At 54.7% G+C, this 23,069-nt stretch overlaps 1 protein-coding gene across 8 annotated transcripts in view; it reads right to left on the minus strand.

Annotated features, from left to right (window-relative positions):
* DAB2IP (DAB2 interacting protein) overlaps positions 1 to 23,069 on the minus strand; it is a 215,895-nt gene that overhangs the window by 31,343 nt on the left and 161,483 nt on the right. The window contains exon 1 of one of the 8 annotated variants that reach the window (XM_055271258.2): positions 10,959 to 11,065. The exons of 6 other annotated variants lie outside the window; for them this stretch is intronic. The gene's annotated coding sequence lies outside the window, so the exon portion shown is untranslated. Of the gene's footprint in view, positions 1 to 10,171; positions 10,268 to 10,958; positions 11,066 to 23,069 lie in introns of those variants that run through there. One more of the 8 variants, XM_055271259.2, reaches the window with a different exon arrangement.

Genomic DNA, 23,069 nt, shown 5'->3' on the forward strand with positions numbered 1-23,069 from the left:
CAGGGTGTGCCCATGGTGGTAGCTGATAAGATGAGGGGGCTCAGGAAGGAAAAATGGTCATTTGGTCACTTCCTGAACCCAGGAGGACCAATTCAAGGCCCAAGAACCGCCTCTCTGGGAAGCCAGCCCTGTCCTGTGCCTGCAGCAGTCCCTGGCCACTTCACGGCAGGGACTGCCTGCTCCATCAGTCACCCAAGGCAGGCTTCTCCCCGACCCTGGCTTCATCCCATGCTGGCATTGTTGGGCCACTTCCTTTTTCACCTCCAGCCTCTGCCTTGCCAAGCTAGGGAAGCAGTGCATCAGAAGCAGGGCAGAAGATGGGTACCAAAGACTGCCCAGACTCCAAGGGGGCAGGGGTAGGCTCAGCTTCCCTACCCGGGACGCTCAGGTGAAAGGAGCGGAGCAGGCACTGGTCTCTACCTCACTCTCATTCCACTCCCAGGAAGCGATGCTTATAGGCACCCACCTCTAGTCAGCACAGGGTGAGCACCCAGCTGGTCACTTGCACATCCCTTTTTTCGTATTTCAACTGCACACAGCCCTGCCAGGAGTATTTATCTACCCATTTTACAGAAAGGTATGACAGGGTCAGGGAGGAGCAGTTACTTGAGCTGCCCAAGGCCCCCTGCTGGGATAGGAACCAGCTCAGTCCAGGAGCTATGCCCACAGCTGCCCTATGTGGTGTGGTATCTGGGGGCTGATGCCCCTGTATTCAGGGCTTCTGCTGTCCCCTAGCCCTGGGTCAAGTCCCTCTCTGCTGCCCAAGACTGGGGTGGAAGAGAAGGTGGCCCAACTGCATGGCCCACAGCATCCTCCCGACCCTGTGCCTAGCTCAGTCTCATGACGGCCTTCCCCTCTGACCTCTTGTGGTCCTTGGAGACTAGAGCTTTGGTCCCCTAGGCGAGGTGGCACCAAGGAGGGCAAAAGGCCTTCACATGGGGATTTCACCCCTGCAAATCACTTCCATGGCCCAGGTCTGAGCTACTTCTTACAACAACCCTGCCAGGATATCGCACATCTACTACATACAGAAGAGGTCTCAAACCGGGGCGTGGACTCCACACTGCCTGCCTCTCACCAGGGCAGAGCTGGCATCCCCAGGCCAGGCTTACCTTGGGCCATGCGTCACATGAACCACCACACAAGTCACCTCACAGAATCTCCACGAGCCCAAGAGGCAGATGCTGACCTCATCCCGCTTTACAGGGGAGAAACTGAGGCCTGCCAGGGAGGGCAAGAGATGTTCCCAGCATCCCATCTTTGATCTAGTGTTGCTGCCACACCCAAACCTTTTGGGTCCATTTCCTCATCTGAAAAAGGAGGAAGGAGGCTTGCTTCACCCAGAAAACACTGGCAGCTGGCACACGCTGAAAGTGCTGTGAAGACAGCGCCTTCGGGGGAGGTATTTCCCAGCCCTTTGAGTTGTGGGGGTGAAGGGATCCCCTCTTGAGACCACAAGGGATTCAATGCCAGCCCCAGAACTTGGCACTCTGAGCCACTGGCTGGCATCTACCTGCCTGCTCCACCTGACCAGGCCCACTCTCGCAGCGGCCTGCCTGCTGGGCCCCTCCATCCCAGGAAGCGGGCCCCAGGCAATGCTGTCCTTCCCCTTTCCTATCCAACCTTCAGTACCCAGCTTCAGTGCCCCTTCTTCCCTGAAGCCTTCCTGGGCTCCCCTGGGCAGACAGCCATATCCAGGCTGTGCTGGGAAGGTCTGTCACAGAACTGGCTCCTTGTCAGGCAGGGGGCTCCTTGTGGGTAGTGTTGGGTTTGGCTGGCTCCAAGGTCCAGAGCCTTAGAGTTCCTGGACCAAAACCCCAATACGCCAGCAGCCAAGGTCAGCTAAGCTCAGAGGGAATGGGAGGTCAGTGGGGATAAGGACAGTCCTCCCTCAGCCTGCAAACTCTGGTGACGTGGTTGTTCCCTTGGAGGAGGGATAAAGAAGGCCTGAGGGTGGGTCGTCAGGGCAGCTGCCTGTTCAAGGCCAAGTCCCAAGAGCAGCATTCCAATGTTCATTCCACAGTCTCCGGGAAATGCCCCTGCCCTGGCCCTGTCCAAGTATGGGCTGCTTCCCCCATCCCTCTCAAGGTTAGGAGGCTCATCATACCCTCTGTGGCTGCACCCTGCTCCCCACGGCCCCAGCCCTGAGACCCTTCTAAACATGGCAGATCACTAGCCTCATGACAGCGCTCCAGGGACTAGAGACCCTTTACCTGTCCTCGAGGGTGTGGAATCCTTACTGCTCCCAGGAAGGAGGTGGCACCATGACACCCAGGTCACACACGGGACAGCCAAGGCCATGGCTAGCGTGACCTGCCCTGGACTCTGCTGCTACAGAGGAGCTTGGCCAGGGCATGGGAGGGCAGAGGGGAATGGCAGTTCCACTGGCCTTCTCCTGTCTAGACCACAGCAGCACCCTCCACTGAACAAGCCACTCCACCTAGCATGGCCTCACTCCTGTCCCTCCTCTCTCGCCTCATGGCCTGTAAGATCATCAAGTCCCAGATGCCTCGAGCTGGTGTCCAAGCCCTCCTGAAAGGCCCCTCGCACTACACCCTGGCCAAGTGACCTGGACTCTCCTCCCCAGCTACTTCCTGACAAAGCTGCAAACTCTTACCCTCCAGGGGTCCATGTCCAAGCAGTCTCCTGAGCCTGTCCATTCTGCCTCTCCCTCCACTTCTTTGACAAACAAAGTCCTTCCTCAGTTTTCAAGGGCCAGCCCAATGTCACCGCCACAAAGCGGTCCCTGGTCTCTCCAGACAGACAGCTCACACTACGCCACCTAAGCCCGGCTCAGGGCCACAATCTCCCACCTGTTCCACTTAATTCTCGTGACAATCCTGTCAGGACTAAAAAGGTGCACCTAGAAAGTTGAGCTGACCTGCCCAAGATCACATGCATAGCAAGTGGCCAAGTCAGATGTGAACACAGTTCAGTGGAGTTCAAGACTAACTGCACCAGCCTTGGCCTGGCCTTTCCATCGTCCAGGGGTGGCCCACAGCACCCAGGCAGCAGGGAAAGGCCCACAGCAACCGGGCAGCAGGGAAAGGTCCGCAGCCAGCTAACCCACTAGCTGTGACCCACTCACTCCAGGTGGGGAAGGAAGGACCGGGGGATACAGGGATGGGGCAGCCCCTGCCCAGGGCCCAGGAAATGTGGGCACAAGGCACGGAGAGCTGCTGTGAGAGACAGCGCCAGGGCCCAACAGCAGCTCATTGTGAGGGCTGGTGGCAGAACAATGGGGACACTGTCCTGGCTCCTGGGGCCTAGCCTTATCTGACAGCCTTCCAGCCAACCCACAAGCTGTTTTTCAACTCTGATCCTTTTTTCTCTTAAAAGGTCGGTGACACAGAAGCTCAGCAAACTCATTATTCCAAGGAGGGAAAAGACCCCAAACCAAAACTTAGAGTAATTAAAAATCCCTACTTGGCACAGCAAGGGTGTTCCCAGCTACTGGATGGGGGGAATTGAGTGTGGGATTGTTTGGTCGGAAAAGTAAGGGGCTCAGGGTCACCCTCCAAATCTCGAAAGCTCAGAGGGAGCTGCCCTGTGTGGCCCCAAAGGGCAAGGCTGGGACCAGGAGAGGCCACTTCCAGCTCAGTCACAGCTGTCCTTGAATGGGCCAGGCTCGTCTGGTTTTAGAGAGAGTGGGCTCCTGTCTCTGAAAGTGTGCAAGCAGGAGCTGGGGGGCCCCTTTAAGACATGCTGCATGGTTAGGGCTGCCAGGGTAATGGGCTGGGCAGTACACAAAGGCAGGCAGTGCAGTGGGCACTGGGATTAAACATACACACACATGCACGCGCGCGCACACACAAGTGAATACTACAGAAATGCACCTGCAGCTGCGAGTGCGCACACACACAAGTGAATACTACAGAAATGCACCTGCAGCTGCGAGCAGGCAGGAGGACAGAGGGCCTAGTGTCAAGCGTGCCTGGCTGTAGAGCAAACCTAGTCTCTATTCCTTATGAAACATACAACCTTGGATACTTTAAGTCATTCGACTCTCTAGGACTCAGTTTCCCCATCCGTAGTGAGGATAACGACACACCTTCCTCACAGGTTGCTCTAAGGATCAAATGAGACCATGCAGGCAGGAGGCTCAGGAGGGCAGGGGTGTCAGTGACTCCCATCCATTGCTTGTAACTGTTCATGCCTCTTTGGTCTGTTCCATTCGCCCACCTCATTGCCAGCCACGATGTCAGGAGCTGGAGACACAGCCATGAACAACACTGGTGAAGGACGCACACGCTGCTATCAAGGGTGACATTTCTGGGATAGGTCATACTTTTGACAATTTGGAATGACAAGATATGGACTTCCCAGGCTGTTTCCTGTTTCTGTCCCCTGACGACTCAAACTCTTTACGTTCTCCATGCCTCAGTTTTCCCCATCTGCAAAACAGGGATCAATCATATCTGCCCAAATGCTCTGGGATGCCTCAAATTTCTTTAAAAAGCCCTTAATTTCCTGAGGCGAAATGAAAGGAGAAGAAGGTGTGCCTAGCAGTGGGCAGTAGACTCCCGTGAGGAGGCCCCTTTAGCCCCTCTGCCTGGGACTCCCAAGCACAGCCATCTCCAGCCCCAGTCTCCAGCCCACCAGCCTGTGTGGTCCCAAGCCACTGTCCACTACCCCAACCAGGTCTGGAAGGAAGAGAAATCTTGGACAAGGTTTGTCTCCACAGAGTTGGTGCCCACCTGAAGGCTGGCAGGACCTGATGGTTCTGCAGTCAGGACTTCAGCAGACTTTCTAGGCCTGATCAGGTCAGAACATGCCAATCATGCTTCTGCCTGTCATAGCCAGGCAGGTCCAGGGGCTGTGCTAGAAGCGTCTGCCCACACTGGAAGGAGAGAGAATCTGGACATGGTCAGAATGAATGCACTGACCTGCTGGGAATCAAGCGGCAGGACATAAACAGGGCAGTGCCCTGCCTAGCATGTCCAGCAGAGCTCTCTTCCCAAGCCCAGCCTTGCCCCGCTGGCCTGGGAACCGGCTGCTCAGAAGGCCAGTGCTCACTCCTGGCCCAGCTGGGATCCCAAGGGAGAGGAGAGGAATGCAGCCGCCTAGTGGCTCCCAGGGTCCTGGGGAGACAGAGCCTGTCCTAAAAAGGCAGAGAGGTTGGCTGCCCTGCCTGGGAAGTCTTCCAGGGATGACAGGGCCTAGAGGCGTGGTCCCTCTCAGCCCAGGGTTCCCTCAGGCCAAGGTAAGGGGTAGGTCCTAGCAGTCACCAAGACCCAGCTGTGATGCCCCATACACACAGAGCGCCCTGGGCTGGGAGACAGGGAGGCACCTGGCCTTCTGCCCTCACCCCTGGGAGCCTGTGCTTCCCCCCACATCACAGGGCTGAGCTGGCAGAGGAGGGTCCACACCCTGCAACCAAAACAGGAGGATGGGACAGCTCATGCTTGCTGTGAGGTCTGGTGTCCCATGGTGCCCAATATAGGCTGACTGAATGAATGACACTGTGGCAGCCTGGACCTAACAGCCACTTACTAAGCACCTACCATGTGCCAGCTGCAGGTGTTCTTACCAAAGTACACACATCATCTCATGGCCTTCTCCCAACAACTCTGCAAAAAAGGCAGCACTGCCCCAGAAGAAAGGGAGAGTAGGTATTCAAGCTCAGGTCCCACGAGCCCTGGCTCACGGGGCAACTTTTCCCGTACACACCAAGTTAATCCAAAAGGTTTAATGGAAGCTTTAGGATGTTCTCTAAAGAGGAAACTGAGGCTTGGAGAGAGGGAGTGGCTTGGCTAGCTCACATGGTCCAGAAGTGAAAGCTGGGGTTCTAATAGCCTGGTCACCCTCTGCGGGACACTCCTGGCACCTACCTCACAGTGGGTCAGGCCTGGAAGCCAGGCATCCAATCAGCCCAGCACCCCAGCAATGGCCAGTTCCTCTCCCTGAAGGAGTCTTTGGTCTCTATCCCAGCTGTATCTAAGGTCTATCACAGACCCTGAACGAGTTTCCTCCCCTTTCTAGGTGCCATTTCTTCACACACTGAGCTACTTCAGAGAAAGCCACAAAAACCCTATGTCAACTCCCTAGAACACAAGGGACCATAAACTATCACAACTGCTACCAACACCACTACCATCACCTGTAATAACATAATAGTAACATCTCACTGCTGCCTGGGGTGACTTGGGCCAAAGCTCAGGAGAGACCAGGGATTCAAGAGGGCGCTGGTATCGGCTCCTGAATGAGAGGCAGCCTTCAACATCCTTTGCCCGTATAAACTGTGCAAGCCTAACGGAGTTTTCAAAAAACATTCAGGAACACATTTACCTTTCCACATCTTATTTTTTTTTTTTTTTTTTTTTTTGCGGGGGAGGGGAGGTGCAGAGAGAGAGAGAGAGAGAGAAGAAACAAAAAACTTTCCATCTAATCCCCCAAGTCATCCTGCAGCCTGAATAATTTCGGGTTTTTAATCAATAGCTGTCAGACTTGTCAAATTACTTTGGGGACCGCAAAGCAGTTTTTAAACATTCATAAACCTCAGTAGAACAGCGAAGTGCCCTGAATTTTAAAAGAAGAGCATCTAAGGAACACTCATTGACGAGGGTGAGTGGTGGGCAAATCAAGAGTGAGCTGCGGGCTAGCTGCCCCTGCCCCTCTTGCTTCTGAGCAGGGACAACCCTGCAGCCCTCCCTGGCCTGTAGGAACAACTATCAGGCTTGGCCTGGCCGCTCAGAAAGTTTAGGAAGAGTGACAGTCTCCCTACCCCCAGCCCCAGGAAAAGAGCCCAACTTCCCTGCACAGCACCTGGGGCTCCAACCCTAGCCACAACTGTAGCAACTCTGAAGCTCCCAAGCTCTAGAGCCCACCACAAATGTGCTAGCCCACTGCCCTCCCCCAATCTCTCCACTTGGCACCACTCCTGAGAATGTTTCAAGGCCCTGACCCATGCGTTCCCTCTCCTTGAGCTCAGTCTGTGCCTGGCTCCTCCTCACACGTGAACACACCCATGCATCATGGCCTGAGTGGGACTGGTTTCTAACTGGTCCCTGCACCCCACTCGGGACCAGAAATACCTCCAATCAGCTACCTCAGGGTCCTGGGGATGCAAGACCCAAGTGGGAAATGATAATGAAACAAAAGAATAAATGAGCTGAAAAGCGAGTATTTCCATTCTCCAGGAAGTGCTTCCCCTCTGGCTTATCTAATTCCTCCCAGCTCTCCACATCCAGGAAGCCCTCCTTAGCTCATGCTGCCCCCCCGCAGAATGCAGGGGCAGAGGCAGCATCTTCTTCCATCTCATCTCCTGCACCCGAGACCTGGGCGCCATGCCACGTTACTTCCTGGAACCATGTGGGCCATTCATGTTGGGGTGATCTAGGGATGGCCTCCTTCCCGCATCCTTGAGGGCCAGGTTTCCTGCCTCAACCAAGGACCGCCCACTTGTCCGCAGAGCCCCAGCTCCTGGCACTATGCTGGTTGAAGGTGGTAAGCAGGCATGGTTCCTTAAACACATACACACACAACTCTGTGACTTTGGCCAGATTAATTAACCTGTGTGCCTCAGTTTTCTCATCTGGAAAACAGGGACACCACCACCTTTGACTGTAGGGCTCAACTGACCTGCAGCGAGCTCTCCATACACAGCCCCAGTAATCAGCCCTGGCTGCCCCCATGACCATCCAGGCTGGGCTGAGACTGCCTTCCTGGGACATTCTGTCCATTCCCGCACGCCCTTCCCGCCAGCACTTCTCTGGATGCTCCTGGCTTCTTCCTGGGCCCAGGACATTTCCAAGATCTGTCTCTCGCTCTGCCCAGCAGATCCTTCCTGACTCTCCCCACAGCTGAGCTCTCAAAAAGCCTCTCTGCCAACTGACCCCAGACCATCTCACCTGCTCCACCCCCTTACCTCAAGAGCAGGCTCCAGAGTACAGGTCATTTTAAGCAGGAATCTGAGACCCCCATTTAAGAAGAGATGGAAAAATCTACGAACAAATGCTGGCACCCTAGACTCCAGCCCCAGTGGTCACTCCAGCTCAGCTATCTCTTCAATTCCAGCCACCGTCTGGGACAGAGGCTCCCTCCTTGTCAGCAGCCTGAGCTCAGAGAGACAGAAGAGGTGAAGATGTGAAGGGAAGGAGCGCTGGGCCAAAGGAGTGTGGACCTCGGATGGGCTTCTCCTGCACCTCAGCTTCCTCCCCCGTCAAGTGGGTTGCCCTTGCCTCCTGGCACAGTTTGCTGAAGATGTATCATGCTAAGGCACCCCCCCCACCCCCGCCCCGTCCCAATCCTGGGCAGAGTTGATCCAGCCACCAGCACAGCCACTGAGCGCCTCCACTATGTCTGCAGGAGCATGTGGGGCTATGGGCCTAGGGATGTCAGCTGCCCATTCCTCCCAAAGCCTGAGGTCTGGAAGTCTGCGTGGGGCACCAGAGCAGCTGCTTCTCAGGCTGTAACTAGCAGGAGACAGCCAGGAGTGTTCAGCAGCAGCAAGACAGCAGGAAAGTGGCTGTCAGTAAGCCACAGGGTTCCAGGCCACTGACACGGGCAGAAACTCAGAGACACCATGTCAAAGAAAACCAGGAGTGTGGCTGCTGAGTTCCTCCTGCTGCCAGTGACCATGCACCAAAGCCACCTGTGGCTCTCAAGTACCTGCTCACCCACCACACCAGTGAGCCCACATACCTGGGAAGGGCACGTAGGGCACTGGCTCTGCACCTCTGACCCTCACACAGCTAACTGCAGCAAAGAATGAGGCTCTGACACCTCCAGGGGCTTCCCAAGGCCAGTGTGTCAGACTTCACGGTCTGCCCTTTTCCCCCACATTCCACACTGGCTGAATCCAGGCTAAGCTAGCCCTGTCATTTGCCATCTGGCCCACAGCCTTCCAACTGAGAAAGCAACGTACTTAAAATCCAGCTTCCCAAGGTTTCCAGGTCCCAACCCAGCCATGCCAGCCCTGCTTGGCCCTATCTGGCTCATCGTGCTAAACTGCACGCCTCTGCTCAACGGGTTGCACTCCAGCAGCCTATCCATCTACGGCCGGCTCAAAGGCCACCACCTCCACAAAGCCTCCCCCAGAACTGACAACTCCCTCCAGGGTTTGCGCCTATGCACACGCCCTCTGCTCTGAAGCAGAGGCTCAGAGAGGTCAAGCAGCTTGCCTGAGGTCACGATTCACAGGCACAAGGGTGGTGCAGGACACCTGGCACTTGGGCTCTAACTCCAAACTCTCTTCACTGCCCATCAATGCCTCAGGTTTTCACCAAACCTACAAAAATCCTATGACCAAATGCACCAACTTTTAAGTAACTACAGGAAGCCTAGGTCACCAGAAATGTACTGAGCCCTGCCTTTGTCACCTCCTGGGTGGCTGTCAGTAAAACAGTGAGGACACCTACTGGCAGGCAGTCTCATCCGCCCCCAGCTGTGGCAATGAAGGTGGTTAGGACCAACCTGCACTGAGACTTGGCTGTAACAAGCCCAATCCTTCCTCTGACTTTTTTCAGAAATGGGTATTTGCCCAGTAAAGACGCTACCACACCAAAGCGATCTGGCTTCTGACAACTGTTTCAAATATTCAAGCAGAGCCAAAACACACCCCTGGCCCAGACACAGTCTTCCCAGTCTCCCACCCACCTCCACCCCACCCAGTGGGCTTGGGCCCCATGGACTAGGGAGTGGAAGCAGGAAGGGAGAAGAAGAAAGAAAGTTCTGCTGAGGAGCTGGGGCAGAGATACCATGGCCCCCAAACCCCAGTGCAGCCCCACCCAGCCAGCCAAGGGTTCGGCCACTCAGAGCAAAGGCCAAGCTCCTCAGTTCAGAAAACTTGTCAGCAGTCCCTGGCATTTCCCGGTTCTCAACGGAGCACACCACAGGGGCCACCGCGCCTGGGGGACGGAGCAACTCACACTGGGCTTCCTCTCATTTTAAAAACTAAAAACAGCAACAGTGCTCTTCTTGGTGTCCCGCTTTTTCGCAGGTCCCTCCTAACCGTTTCTACAATCTGGGCCGGCAGTGGATGTCTGCGTAGAAGGGCAGAGATGGCATCCCAGGGTGCTCCGGAGTCCCTCCTGGGACCAGCTCCTGTGACAGTCACTCACTGAGGGTGTCTGCTGCCACCCAGCTCATTCAGGTCTCCCTGGGCTCTGAGGCTGCCTCCCTCTTGGCTTTCCCAGCCTCTCTTGTTCTAAGCTCCGCTCAGGCCACTCACCATCCCTCAGCACAGCCACCAGGCTCGGGAAGCCGAGTGGCCAGGCGAGCCTTCCTGCTGTCCGCTGCTCCTGGCTGGCCCCGGCCAGCCTAGCCCCGCCCTGCTCCCAGACATGCCACTCCAGCCCTGTCCGCTGGGACTAATCATGGCTAGTTCAACAAAGGCTATGTTCCAACTCTCTGTAATGTGCTTTTAAAGGGCCAGTGTCCTACTTGGGCCTGCTGGGGTCTTAAAGGTACAGGTCCCTTTTTCCTATACAGGAAACAGGAAAGAAAGAAACAAAAAACAAAACTCCAAAATTCATGATCAGGTTAGAGGCCCTCAGCTTATGAGGAAGATTTTAGACACAATGAACAATAGTAAAAATTCAAAGTCCACGAAGGTCCCAAAGAGCTCAAAAACAAAACAAGGAAGCTAAACCTCAGGAATAAGAGCTGGGATAGCAGCCCTCTTCAGGCACTACGTGCTGGGCACAGCACTGGGTACTTTGTGGCCCCGTCTCATTTGTTCCTCACCACTCCACAGACAGGCATTACCATTGCCCCATCTTTCAGATGAGGAAGCTGAGGGTGCAAGGGCTCCCCAGCTCGCCAGGACTTCATGCACGTCAGCTGCACAGCTGGGCCACACCCCGTGAGGTCCATTCCAGCCAGAGTATTCCTCCCACCTGCTCCCTCCACGAGGCCCTGACTGCTCCATCCCACCTGGACCACAGGCCCCAACTGCTCCACATCCTCCAGTGTCTCTCCATGATGAAGAAAGAAGGGGGCGAGATGAGGAGTCTCACCTGTCACAGGTGCCCCACCACCAGGCTTTCAGTTTGAGCCTCAGAACCCTGTGGGATCGGGTCTATCTTTTCCTCCATCTTCCAGATGAGAAGACTGGAAATCATGACTTCTGACACAACACGAAAGGAGAGGAACACTAAGGGAAGGTGAAAGCAGAGAAAAACGGGGAGTCAGAGGGAGGATGGGGGGAAGAAAAGGCAGGTGCAGGGAACCAAGGCAGATGGGGGCAACAGTCCTTCCAAGCCCAGGACTCAGGCAAGCTGGCCGAGGCCCTTCCACTGTCCACAGGAGTGGGGCTTCTCCTGGGGCAAGGGTGGGCAGGGCCTGCCTAGTTACCGGAATAGGAGTGGGACGGGGAGAGGAAGGGAAGAGAGACTTGACTGTCTGCGTCTCAGCACTTGGTCTACGGTACCCTCAGAGAAGCGTGGGCCATTCTGGCACCTGGAGTGGCTGGGCCCACAGTAGGTGCTGTGTGGCTATCTTCTTTTTTTGAGATGGAGTTTCACACTTGTTGCCCAGGCTGGAGTGCAACGGCGCAATCTCAGCTCACTGCAACCTCTGCCTCCCAGGTTCAAGTGATTGTCCTGCCTCAGCCTCCCAAGTAGCTAGGATTACAGGCATGGGCCACCACACCTGGCTAATTTTGGATTTTTTTTTAGTAGAGACGGGGTTTCACCATGTTGATCAGGTTGGTTTCAAACTCCTGACCTCAGGTGATCCACCCACCTTGGCCTCCCAAAGTGCTGGGATTATAGGTGTGAGCCATCGTGCCCTGCCCACTGTGGCTATCTTTGGTCAGAAAAGCCAAGGCCAGGAGGCATCTTCAGGTCCAACTCCACAGGGGCTGAGTCATTCAAGGATTTAGCACCCTCACTCTGTTTCTATGATGCCTGGAAGTCAAATAAGTTTCAGAATGTGTAGCCTGATGGTAAAGAAGATGAGCTCTGAAGCCAGGCTATGTTCAAACCTGGACTCTGCCACTTGTAACCTGTGTGGTCTTGGACAGGTTAAGTCACCTCCCTAGGCCTCTCTCAGTTTCCTCCTCAAAAATGGACATAATATTATTTACCTCATAGGATTGCCGAGAGGATACAGAACAAAGCCTGCTTTCAGGTGGGGTGAAGGAAGCTGCCCCAGGATAGCTGGAGGCACAAACAGGAAACCAGCCTCTTGGGTAGTGACCGTGGCCAAGTCATTTCTTTCTCTCAGCCTGTTTCTTTCTATAAAAGGACCCTCAGTGATTTCCAGGCAGGACCACCCCTCTGCCACCTTTCAGATGCCTGCTCCGTCCCATAAGGAGACAAGGACAGAAGGTGAGAAACACTGAGAAAGGCTGGGCTGTGGCCCAAATCCTTTGAGGCCTGAAAACAGCCTGCCTCGGCTACCCAGGCCCAGGCTAAGCAAGTCTGCTGGGTGGGTAGGAGGGGCAGAGCAGGAGGGAAGCGAGAGCCCAAAAAGCCACACAGGCTGTCAGGAGGGAGCATAAGGCTTTGCCTCTCCAGGTGGGGCCCCGCCTCCACACCTCTCTGGGTTTGTCTTCCACTCCTCACGTGTGGTCATGGCATGTGATCTGGCTGAGCTCACCTTACCTATGGGGAGTTCTGCATCAGACATAGGGCCACCCTACACGCCTGCTGCAGAAACAGCCTCCCCAAAAGCTACAGGCTTTGCCGCAAGCATCCCCAAGGCTAGACAAGGTTCAAGGCTTGCCTCATCCTATCTTCCTGGAGCCGAATGCATCCGGTGTGCATGTGGGGAGAGGAGGGGGTGTCGAGCATCAGAGGAAACAGGTGGGTGGGAGGCAGGAGGAATGCCTTGGAGCCCTGGCAGAACATCTGGCCACTATTCTTGAGAGGTAGTAGGAGACCTGGGTGCCTTAACCTCCACCCTTACTACCTCACCCCCAGGATTAGTCAGTAAGAAGAGGCCCAATTTGGGGGTTTTGCAGGCCCAGGCTGCAATTCTGGTCGTGTCATTTAGCAACTGTGGAACCCTGGACAAGTCCTTTTACTTTCCTGAGTCTCAGTTTCCTCATGTATAAAATGAGGTAATACACTATCCCCTGCAGATAACAGATGTAAAAACACTGGTTAACCAGGAAAAGCATTTAACAAAGCAACTGACAACCCCAAACTCAAATATCTGAGTGCCATTCATTCAACAGACACTGAAACCCACCAGGGGTCCAGCAGACATTAGGTTATCTCCAGCTGTGTGTGCCAACCCTGCACCCTCAAGCCGATGCATTCTGAACCCTCACCAGAGCCAGCAAAAAGTCCTGGGGTAGGGTTGTTGGGGGTGAGGGTTAGAGCTCCTGGCCACCAAAATATTGTGTAAAAAATCTCAAACTTTTCCAGAAGCCAGACACATAAAGGAGCCTTCCAGAGAAATACCCTTGGTGTAAAGGAAGTCTAGTTCTGTTCTGGGAAAGACACTTGAGGTAAGCCAGGCTCCAGGATACTCTTATTTAGGGGCCGTGGACCCAGAGAGACTGGGGTAAGGAAAGGGGCTGATGGGGGGAACACAGGGTCAACAGACTCAGTGTTGAGTCCAAAAACGTGACAGGGCACAGTCAGCAAGCCTTCCAGAGAGTGGGAGGAGAGGGCTCAGAGAGCTGGGAAAGATCACTGTGGGGGGCCTATGGGTGCTCCTGAATCAGAATCTCCAGGCTGAGATCCACTGGGTCAGCTGCTGCTGGTAAACCTACGCTGCTGACAGAGAACATTCAGGCCCCTCCCCGGCCCTCCCCTCCTCAACATCCTGGGCCACCTGGGTCCTCATGCACTTCTCTGCTCACTGCTGTCCCCGCCACCTTCTCACCTCCTTTTCCTACTCAACACATCTGTCTGTTCCGACCCCACTGGGTCTCCTTGAGGACACCAAAGGCCTTCATGTTGCCAAAGTCAACCAGTTTCTGTGCCTTACTACCCCCTGAACCCAGGCCACCCTGCTCCAGCTTTCCTCTGTTCTCACAGGCTGCTAGCACCTCACCTCCTTTCCTCCGGGTGCTGGAGCTCCTCAGGGCTGTTTCGGAGACACTCTCCCTTAGCACAACACTTTCTTTTGGTGATTGTATCCACTCCCATAGCTCTAAATACCTCCAGCATGCTCACGACTCCTAAGTGTATCCCCAGCCCTTCCCTCCTCTGAGCTCCAGACCCATGTGTCTCCATGCTTGCCTGACAGCGCCTCCGGGACACCTCTCAGAGCTTCATGTCTGAAATGTCCAGCATGGAGCCTCAGTAGCAAAGCCAGGAGCCCTTCCTTTCCCTGGCCTTTGGAATCCAATCCAACACAAATCCTGCTGCTACCCTCCCTGAAATCCCTCATACTTGTTTACTCCTCTCCATCTTCCCCAGGCAGCCTGCTGTCCAGGCAGCCTCCCCAACCACTGGGCTTCCCCTTGCCCCTACCGGGGGAGTCAGAGGGACCCTTCAGAAATTCGAATCAGATTACTGAACTTCTCACCTTAAAAGCCTTCAATTACTCCCCACTGCACTGAATAAATCGGAACTGCTCCCCAGGTGAAAGACGTTGGCAGTCGTGACCTACCTACTCTCTGACCTCATCCAGCAACACCCAACGCCCCCCCACCACACACACCAAAGTCTCTGTTTCCTGCTCAAGGACTTTGTACTTGCTGCTCCCTAGGCTAGTTCTTGCTCCAGCACACTCTAACAGCAAACTGGCAGGCTTCCGGCATCTTCTGCAACACAATCCTTCCCTGACTGCTCCATCTACAACAGGTCCTGCCCTGCCCCCATTACTCCCTAGTGGAACACTTGGCTTGTTTCCTTCATAGCATCTTGCTCATGCAGCTAGCAAATATTTAAGTGCAAACTATGTGCCAAACACTATTTAGGCACTGGGAAGACAGGTGCTGAACAAAGCAGACAGAAATTCCCTGACTCACATTTCAGTAGGGGAACTTCACTCGATCGGGAATCACTTTGTTTCTCTGCTTATTTCTTATCTGCCTCTCCCGTCACAAGGTAAGCTGTGTGTGGCCAAGCTCTACGTGTTGTATTTCTGTGTCTTAAGAGAGGGTCTAACACGGTGTAATAGCTCAGTAAGTCCTGATGAAATCAAGATGCAAAAACAAAGACCAGGGCAGCCAAAGAACCAAACCCCAAACCCTGAGAGACACAAGAAATCAAGAGCCAGGTCTTGAATGCCTCCCATGGTGTCTCTCCCTAGCCCTGGGGGCCTCAGGTGGGAAGGAAAGCTTCTGTGATAGCCCAGCCTTCTGGGGTCAGACACGGGCATATGGGGCAGTTTCGTTTAACTGCTGGGGAACACGTGGATGACTGCAGGCCTGAGAAGTGAGGGCAGCTTCTTGAAGAGGCTAGATCTGAACAAGGCCAACCCACACCTCCCTCCCAGATCTAGGGAGGAGGAAAACGAATTTGTGTTTTAGGGCTCTGATGTCTGATGTTCTTTGCTCTAGCAGGAAAGAAGAAAAAAAAACACCTTTACTTTTTATTAGTGTCTGGATCAATAAAAGTTTTAGAAGTAAAGCTTCTCTCCTGCAATACTAATTGCGAGAGAGAGAGACAGACGTGGATTATTAAATCTGTCTTGGAGAGGCAGGGCTGGGAGAGCGTGAGGGCACAGGGGCACTGGCAGTTTCCCCCTCACCTGTGCTGGGAGCCTCTGGCTAAAGGCCCTCATTAGCCCCGAAGCCTAGGGTCAAGGCCCGTTCCTCACAGCTCACCCACCGAATGCTGGTTCCCTGAGCCTAGGTCAGCAGCCAGGCCGCTGGATGCCCACATTCCAGGTGCCCCACAACCTTGCCTGCTTGGCCTTCTCTGAGCTGCGCCCTAAAGCTTCCCCCCAGCCCACCTCCCCACCTCCAGGCTGGAAGCTCCAGGAGGGCAGGGCTTGCTTCCCTGGAGGAGGAACCAGTTTAGCAACCCCAGCCCCCACCTTCACTCTTCCTCCCAAGTCCGAGGGAGTCCCCCATTCAGTCCCCCAAGCCTTGCACTTTCACAGCACACCAACAAGCCCTGCCCACTGAGGACTCAGTCCTGGGACCAGGCCTCATTGGAGAAACAGCTCCTCACCCTCCAGCCCCACCAAAGCCTGTCTGACCCCATACCTGGCTGGAGACCCACCCACTGGGGAGGAAGTATCCTTGTGGTGTCTGTCCTCCCTCCCACAGAACCTCAAACAGACCTTTGTGGTGGGAGAGCAGGCCTCTCTGCTGACCTGGTTCTGGGCACTTGCAACCCCCGAGGCTCTGGAGCCAGATCTGGCTTCCGAAGATGGCCAGGTCTCCAGTGAGCAGCCCCTCCGGCCCGGCCCAGGATCTTGCCGAAGTTGTCACTAAGAAGTCCAAGGCCACAGAGGCCCATTCCCAAGGGTAGAGCTCACCCAGGCACCTCTTCTGGACAGATTAGGGGGCCTCTCGGCCGGGCTGGCATCTAAGAGGTGAGCCTAGGAGGGCTTCCCCTTCCTGAAAGGCACGTGCTGAATCTGTGTCTTCCAAGCTGAAATTTCAAAAATGACTAAACACAGTGATGACAACATCTAAAGGTTTCCGTGTCCTTCAGGAAACAAGTGGAAAATTACAGTCTTCCATACAGGTAACCACACGGCACAACCTCCAGGTCCAAGACGACGAGAAACACTCCTGAAAGCAAACTATTGCTTCCAGCCATGGCAAGTCTCCCTCCAAGGGCCTCTGGGCAGGGTGCAGGCTAGAGCACAGAGCTCTGGGTCAGGAAAGAGGGAGGAGCCATCCCTACAGGCTCCTCCCCTGATATACTGACTCCGCCCAAGGTCATATCCTGCCTCAAGCCTCGCCTCTGGGCCTTTGTATTTGCCATTCCGTGGGCAAGGCTGGTTCCTCCTCATTCTGGTCTCAGACTCAAAGTCCCGTCCCAGCAAGAGGCCTTCCCTCATCTCTCTAGCTAAAGGGGCAACTCCCACCTCCCAAGTTATCACCCTGCTTCGTTTTCTCCACAGAACTACCCTGAAGTCATCTTGTTTGTTTCTGTCTTTTACCCACCATGAAAATGTCCGGTCCACGAGAACAGGGACCTGCACGCCCCGGTAAGCCCAGCACACCTCGAACCAGAGCCTGGCACAAAGTAGGCACTCGACAGATGTACTGAATGAATGAATGCATTTTTCAAGCTGGTCTGAGCCAGGTCAGCCAGAGCAGTGGAAGGCAGGAGCGGGGGAACCAAACGATTTGGGGGCGCGCCAAGGTAACCTCCCCTGAGCGCTGCTCCCAGAGCATTCCGGACTAACGTCGGGCTGCGCCACGCCCCAAACCCTCTCCAGCCCGGAAGCGGCCAGCCCCAGCCCCAGCCCCAGTCCTCCGGGACCGCCCACCCACCCCACAGCAGCAGGCCCAGCCCTTCCCAGGCCCGGCAGCGGGTGACATTCCGCGGCCAGCTGCCTCCAGCTGCAGCCACTTCCCGCTAGCGACCCGCCGCTGCGCTTCGGTACGCCGGGCGGGCGGGACGCGCAGGCCCTGGAGCGGGGGTTCGGGGGTCTCTGCCTTGCAACCCCTTCCCCACCTTTGTGCGAGTCTGGGTCCCCACCGGCCCCGCCAGCCCCTCACTCGCCCGCGGCCCGGCTCTCGCGGCGCATTCTAGTTCGGCCCGCTGGCCCCACCCCGGGTTCGTCGGGCTTAGACCAGCGCAGCCCAGAGACCTAACCAAGGCAAACGCTCTCCCTTCCCCACATTTCCATTCAAACATTTTAACAAGTGAACACAACTGAGGTCCAGACAAGGCCAGGGGTTTGCCTACCATGATCCCCTAACCCGACTCCCCACCCCGACTTGGGTCTAGACAGCCTAAGCTGAGAAGGGCACTGGGTTCCCAGGCAGCAGTGCCGGGTTTTCTCTTCTGGAAAGCACCCGGCTAGTCCGGCAGGACAGAAGGCAAAGGTCGGGTGCAGGGAAGGAGGAGACATGCTGGTAAGCTGTGTGAGCTGTGTGAGCTGCCCCGGTTCCTGATTGCACCCAGAAGCCTGGGGGCAGACAAACCCCTGCCCCACCTGCTGGCCTGGAGATTCATCCTTGGGTCATTTAAACACGGAAACAAAAACTCCTAGGGGAAAGGCACACCCAGCCAACCAGGTATTTTTGCCTGGGGTCACCCTTTTTCCCATCCCACTAGAGAAGCCACCGCAATGGTATCCACTTACTGAGTCTCTACCACATGCAGGGTATCATACCATCACACCTCCTTCCCTTACAGCCACCAGCTAGAGGTGCTAATCCAGCTGAGGCCAGGAACCCGAGGCTGCATAGCCTCCTGATGTAAATATGAACAGAAGCCAGTGGGAGAACAAGAGCCACCCGCTGGAGTCCCACCTAGGTCCTGCCCAGCTCCTCCCATCCTCCACCCTAAGGCATCACAGACCCCAGGTCAGTCCTTGGCAGTTGCAGCCTGCTCCAGTGTTTCAGCAAATAACTACTGAGCTCCTACTAAGCTGCAGGCTGTGTCAGGCACCTACTGTGTACAGGCAGGCAGGATACTGTCTGGGGTTATTGCAGGACTGGTGAAGAGGTTTTACTGTGCCCCCAGCAGCAGTCCCCAACCTGGAAAGTCCCTGACTCATTCCATCTCCTGCTGGGCCCTAGGCTCCAGGCTCAGCTCTGCCGTGCACACAGGTCAGGCGATCCAACACCACCCCGTCTGCCCACATTTGCATCAGTCCACACCTCCAAAGCCCAAAGAGCTACCCAGCTCCCCCTACTGCCTAAAAGGCTCCCAGCCAGAAGAGCACTTAGTGTCCCCTTCCTTCTGAGAATTTTTTTCCTCGGAGTTGTCATCTGTTTATCCAATGTCTTAATAAAATTTCCTAGCAGGGGAAAGGTGAAGATAGAGTCTCAGAGAGGTCCTGGGGCCAGAGAAGCCTCCTTTGGCTCCAAAGCAGCCAAACCAACAAGGAAGGCGAAAGCAGAGTGCATCCTCTGAGCACCACCTCCCTCCCGGGTGCAGGCTCCAAGCCAGGTCTGCTCCCACTGATTTCATGATCATGGCAACAAACAGGCAAGGCAGATACTGCGACCACTTTATAGATGAAATCAAGTCTGGAATAGCCAAGTCATTTGCTCAAGTTGACCCCACTACATCTGAAAGTGTGCCTCACCCCCAGACAACTGTTTTTGCACCTTTTACTAGTCCCCTCTTGTTTCTCCCCTCAATCTGAATACTCCTTCCTCCTGGAAGCCTTCCTAGATTTCCCTCAGGCAAGAAGCATCCCCTGTTGAGTCACCCACACTGTTATAATATCTTGTTATAAGAAAACAGGGCCCCATAACAGGGCCTTTTACTCTGCAGGACAGCTCTCATAGGAAGGAGTCACGCGCTAACAAGAAATGAGCCTGCATCTGAAGGTCAGAATATGTCCATCTCCAGTGGGTCTCCTACCCTCACCAGCTGTCTGCCGTTGCTTCCTCCGGTGCCCTCCTTCCTAGCCCCTGCTCAGAGGTCCGTATAACCGCTTGCAGGCTCCTTTCAGCAACATCTTTAGTAACACATAAAAGTACAGAGTACACAGTGACCATTCCTGGCCACGTGTAGCTGGGGGAATTTCAGAGGCTGCCCTGATCCAGTCACTCCTGGTTTCAGCATCTCCTGTGGCCACAGAACAAGCCCAGAGCCTTGGGCCTCGCCCATCAATAGGTCCTACCTGTCCCTGCACACTCCTCACCTTTATACCTGGAGCTTATCACAGGAAACAGTCACAAAGCCCGCCTCCTTTTTTACTCTTCCCAGTGCATGCCCCGCCTTTCTCACAGTCACACACTTGCTTCCATGAGGCTACCCTCCTGCCGCCATTTCTAATTTTCATTCACCTTTCAAGGCCCAGCTCAACTGCCCTCACCTGAGGGAAGCCTTCCCAGTGGCCCCGGGCACAGGAAAGTGCACAATCTCTCCCTCTCTCTGCCTGAATTCCTGGTCTGACTCCCTTCTCCTGGCTACTGCTGCCTGCCCTGCCAGGCCTTCCTTGGGGTCTGTTCATCTCTGGTTCTCAGGGCCTAAGGGACTCTATACATGAGTGATGGAGGAACACACACTGCAGGCCGTCTTCTCCCCAGAACTCAGGATGCTCCTGTCTTATCTTCTTTCAGATCTGAAGATGTCCTCAGCAACTGGGCTAGGCTCTCTGGGGGAGTCTGAAACCCTCCTACCTCAAAAAGCTTCCCATTTCTTTGAGTGACAAGAGAGTCTGGGCCACGACTGTCAAGGAATACCTCCAGGCAATGCCTGTACCTCCCGTGGGGAGAGATGTAGCATCCTGGGAGAGGAGACATCTCTTCTTCCTAGAGACTGAGCAGATGACAGAGGCTCTTTCTAAAGGAGGGTGCTGCTAAAACCCACCAACTGCCTCAGGATCCGTCTGTAGGACAGAAACAGGTAGAGAGAGGGATGCCCTGTAGCAAAGTCAGCCCAGGGCCTGGCTGTTCATGAATAAGGGCTTCTGAAGAGACCACAGTTGTACCACAAGGTACAAGAGACCACAAGGGCTTCTGAAGAGACCAGTTGTACTTAGCTGAAGGTGAGAAAACAAACTTGGTATTAGATTGAGGGCCAGCTCAGGAAGTAGTTTCAGTGCACCAGCTATTAATTTATGTGAATACATCTATACTTGTGTGGCTTTATCATCACCAACAAACAGCAAATGTGTCCTGGCACCTGCTATGTGCCAGGCCCAGCGCTAGGTATTTTACAGACATTATCTCCTTTAATTCTCCAAAGAGCCATAAGCTGTGGGTATCCATGCTACATTTTACTAAAAATGAAGCAGAAGCACAGAAAGGTTGGAACAGTTGCCCAAGCTCACATCGCTAGTTACTGGTGGGAGCTGGGATTCTAGGACCCTCAACAATCTGGCCCCAGCCTGTCCCTCGGGTCTGAGCTGCCAGTGTTCAACACTTCAGAGCCTCTGCTCGCTGTTCCTGCCCCTCAAGCTCCCCACTCACCTAGTTTTGAGCTGTGTGGGTGGTTAATGTACGTCGTCAGCCCACAGCCTCCCCACTCCCTTCCTCCTCACCACCTATTCAGTTCCCCCAGCTCAGACCCCCTTCTCCCTCCAGACCAGCCAGCCAGACTCCCACCCATCTGGCTACCTCTGCCCCACTACTTTGGCTGGCAGAGAATCCTGGAACCTTTTCTCCACAGTGATGTTGACACATGTTCACTCGAAAAATGTAATGTTTCCATCAAAACATTTGGTGGGAGTAAATTCCCACCCATGCGACACCTCTAAAAAATATAGAGTAAATTTACTCGAACAAGCAGTGAGACATGGTCAGCATTTTTCTTTCTTGGTTGTCACAGTGCCAAGTACTAGGCAACACCTAGCAGTGTTCCAGGGGCTGAATGCTACCAAGAGGCAACGGAAAGAGGACAGTTACAGTTTATGAGCCTGTGACTGCTGGTTCTACTGTGTAAGACGCTGGGATCAACCTGGGCAGTCCCCTCAGCCCTGGCCCCCAGAGAGTCCAGTGCCACTAGCTGGGCTCCCACCAGAGCCATTTCTGTGTCTGTGGCTAGGTCACTTGCTGCTTAGTCCCCAAGTCCTGTCCCCACCCCACCAGAGTAGGGCCCAGCCATCACCACACCATGTCTACACGAGGTCCGAGGCCTAAGTTCACACACATGCTTCCTGAAAGGTCAGGGAACTCAAACCTCCCTAAACACTCCCCAACCCTGAGATCAGCAATAATATCGTGGGGTAGTGCAGGGAGATCCTGCTCTACACCCAGACCCCAAAAGAAGAGATCTAATGCCAGGTACTGTAACCCGGGTGCCTTGAGGTCAGCGATTGTGGGTAGGTCCCAACCAGCCCCACTGGGCAATCTGAGATTACCGTGAGGCCAGAGCAGTCCATTCTTGGGGCAAGCCCAGCCCTCTGCAGCAAGAAGCTGGAGGAGACAAGGAAAGGCCCATTGGCCACCACCCTGTTCCCACTTCCCCATGTAACCAGACAGCAATTCTATAACAAGACAGCATTTATAACCACTATGCCTCACCCCCTTAGATACTCCCTACTTCAAGGAGGGCAGAGGGGCAGCCTCTGCTTTGGTTTCCTCCCAATGTTTCTCTAGACTCCATTCTGTACAGCCATCTGGCACAGTGCTGCCATGTGTGATATTAACCTCCTCGCCATGACATGTGCCAGAGGGAGAGAGATCACTGTTCCCATTTTACAGATGTGAAAACAGGTACACCAGGGTTAAACAACCAGTCCAAGGCCACCCAGCTGGGAAGACAGTGACACCAGGAACCAAAGAGGTGAACAAGACACCCGGTCTGTCCTCAGGAAACTGGCAGTTTAGTAGAGAGGGGAAGGTACACAAATATTAAGACCAAACAAAAAAATATATATAACAGGCTGTGGGCCCAGAAGACGTGGTGAAAAGTGTCCAGGGCAGGGCCTGGCCCAACAGGGGACCTAGAGAGACTGCAAGAGCATTTCCAGTTTGGGAGCAGGGAATCAGGAAAGGTATCTGGAGAGAACGATGTCCAAGCATATCCTTCTTCAGAGATCTGTGTCCCCACCAACTTCTGTGCCTGGCACACGGTGTACACTTCTCATTGCCAGGAGGGTTAACCCTGGGCAGGCTGCTGGCATGTACACTGCAACCCATCTATAACAGGACAGCCCAGCCCTGTGAGGTATGTCAAATTATGCCTCCTTTACAGGTGGGATCAGAGGAGCAAGGCAGTCAGGTTCTTTGCTCCCAGTCACACAGCTAGAAGGTGCCAGCTGTGTCTGACTCTAAGGTCTGCTTCTCCCACAAGCACTTCATTTCTCTAAGCCTTAGTTTCCTCATCTGCAGAAACTCTGCTGTAGATGCAGCTTCCCTACAGATGGGTGTTGGACATTAAATGTCTAATACCTGAAGCCTAAGTCCCTGGAGGTGCTGACCACACAGTTACGGAGCCTGGAACTACACTGGCCCAGGGACCCTGCTCCTGCAGCCTGTTGGGCGAAAAAGGAGAGGGTGATAGGTTCCATTCACTGGCTCCTCTCCTCCTGAGCCAAGCTTGCCAAGGAATGGCTACCAATATGGAGCTATAATTGGTAAGCCTGGCAGTGCAGGGCCCAGCAACAGACCCGGTGGGTGATGCTGTTGC

This window comes from Symphalangus syndactylus, chromosome 3 (genome assembly GCF_028878055.3).
Source record: "Symphalangus syndactylus isolate Jambi chromosome 3, NHGRI_mSymSyn1-v2.1_pri, whole genome shotgun sequence".
Lineage (NCBI taxonomy): Eukaryota > Metazoa > Chordata > Mammalia > Primates > Hylobatidae > Symphalangus > Symphalangus syndactylus.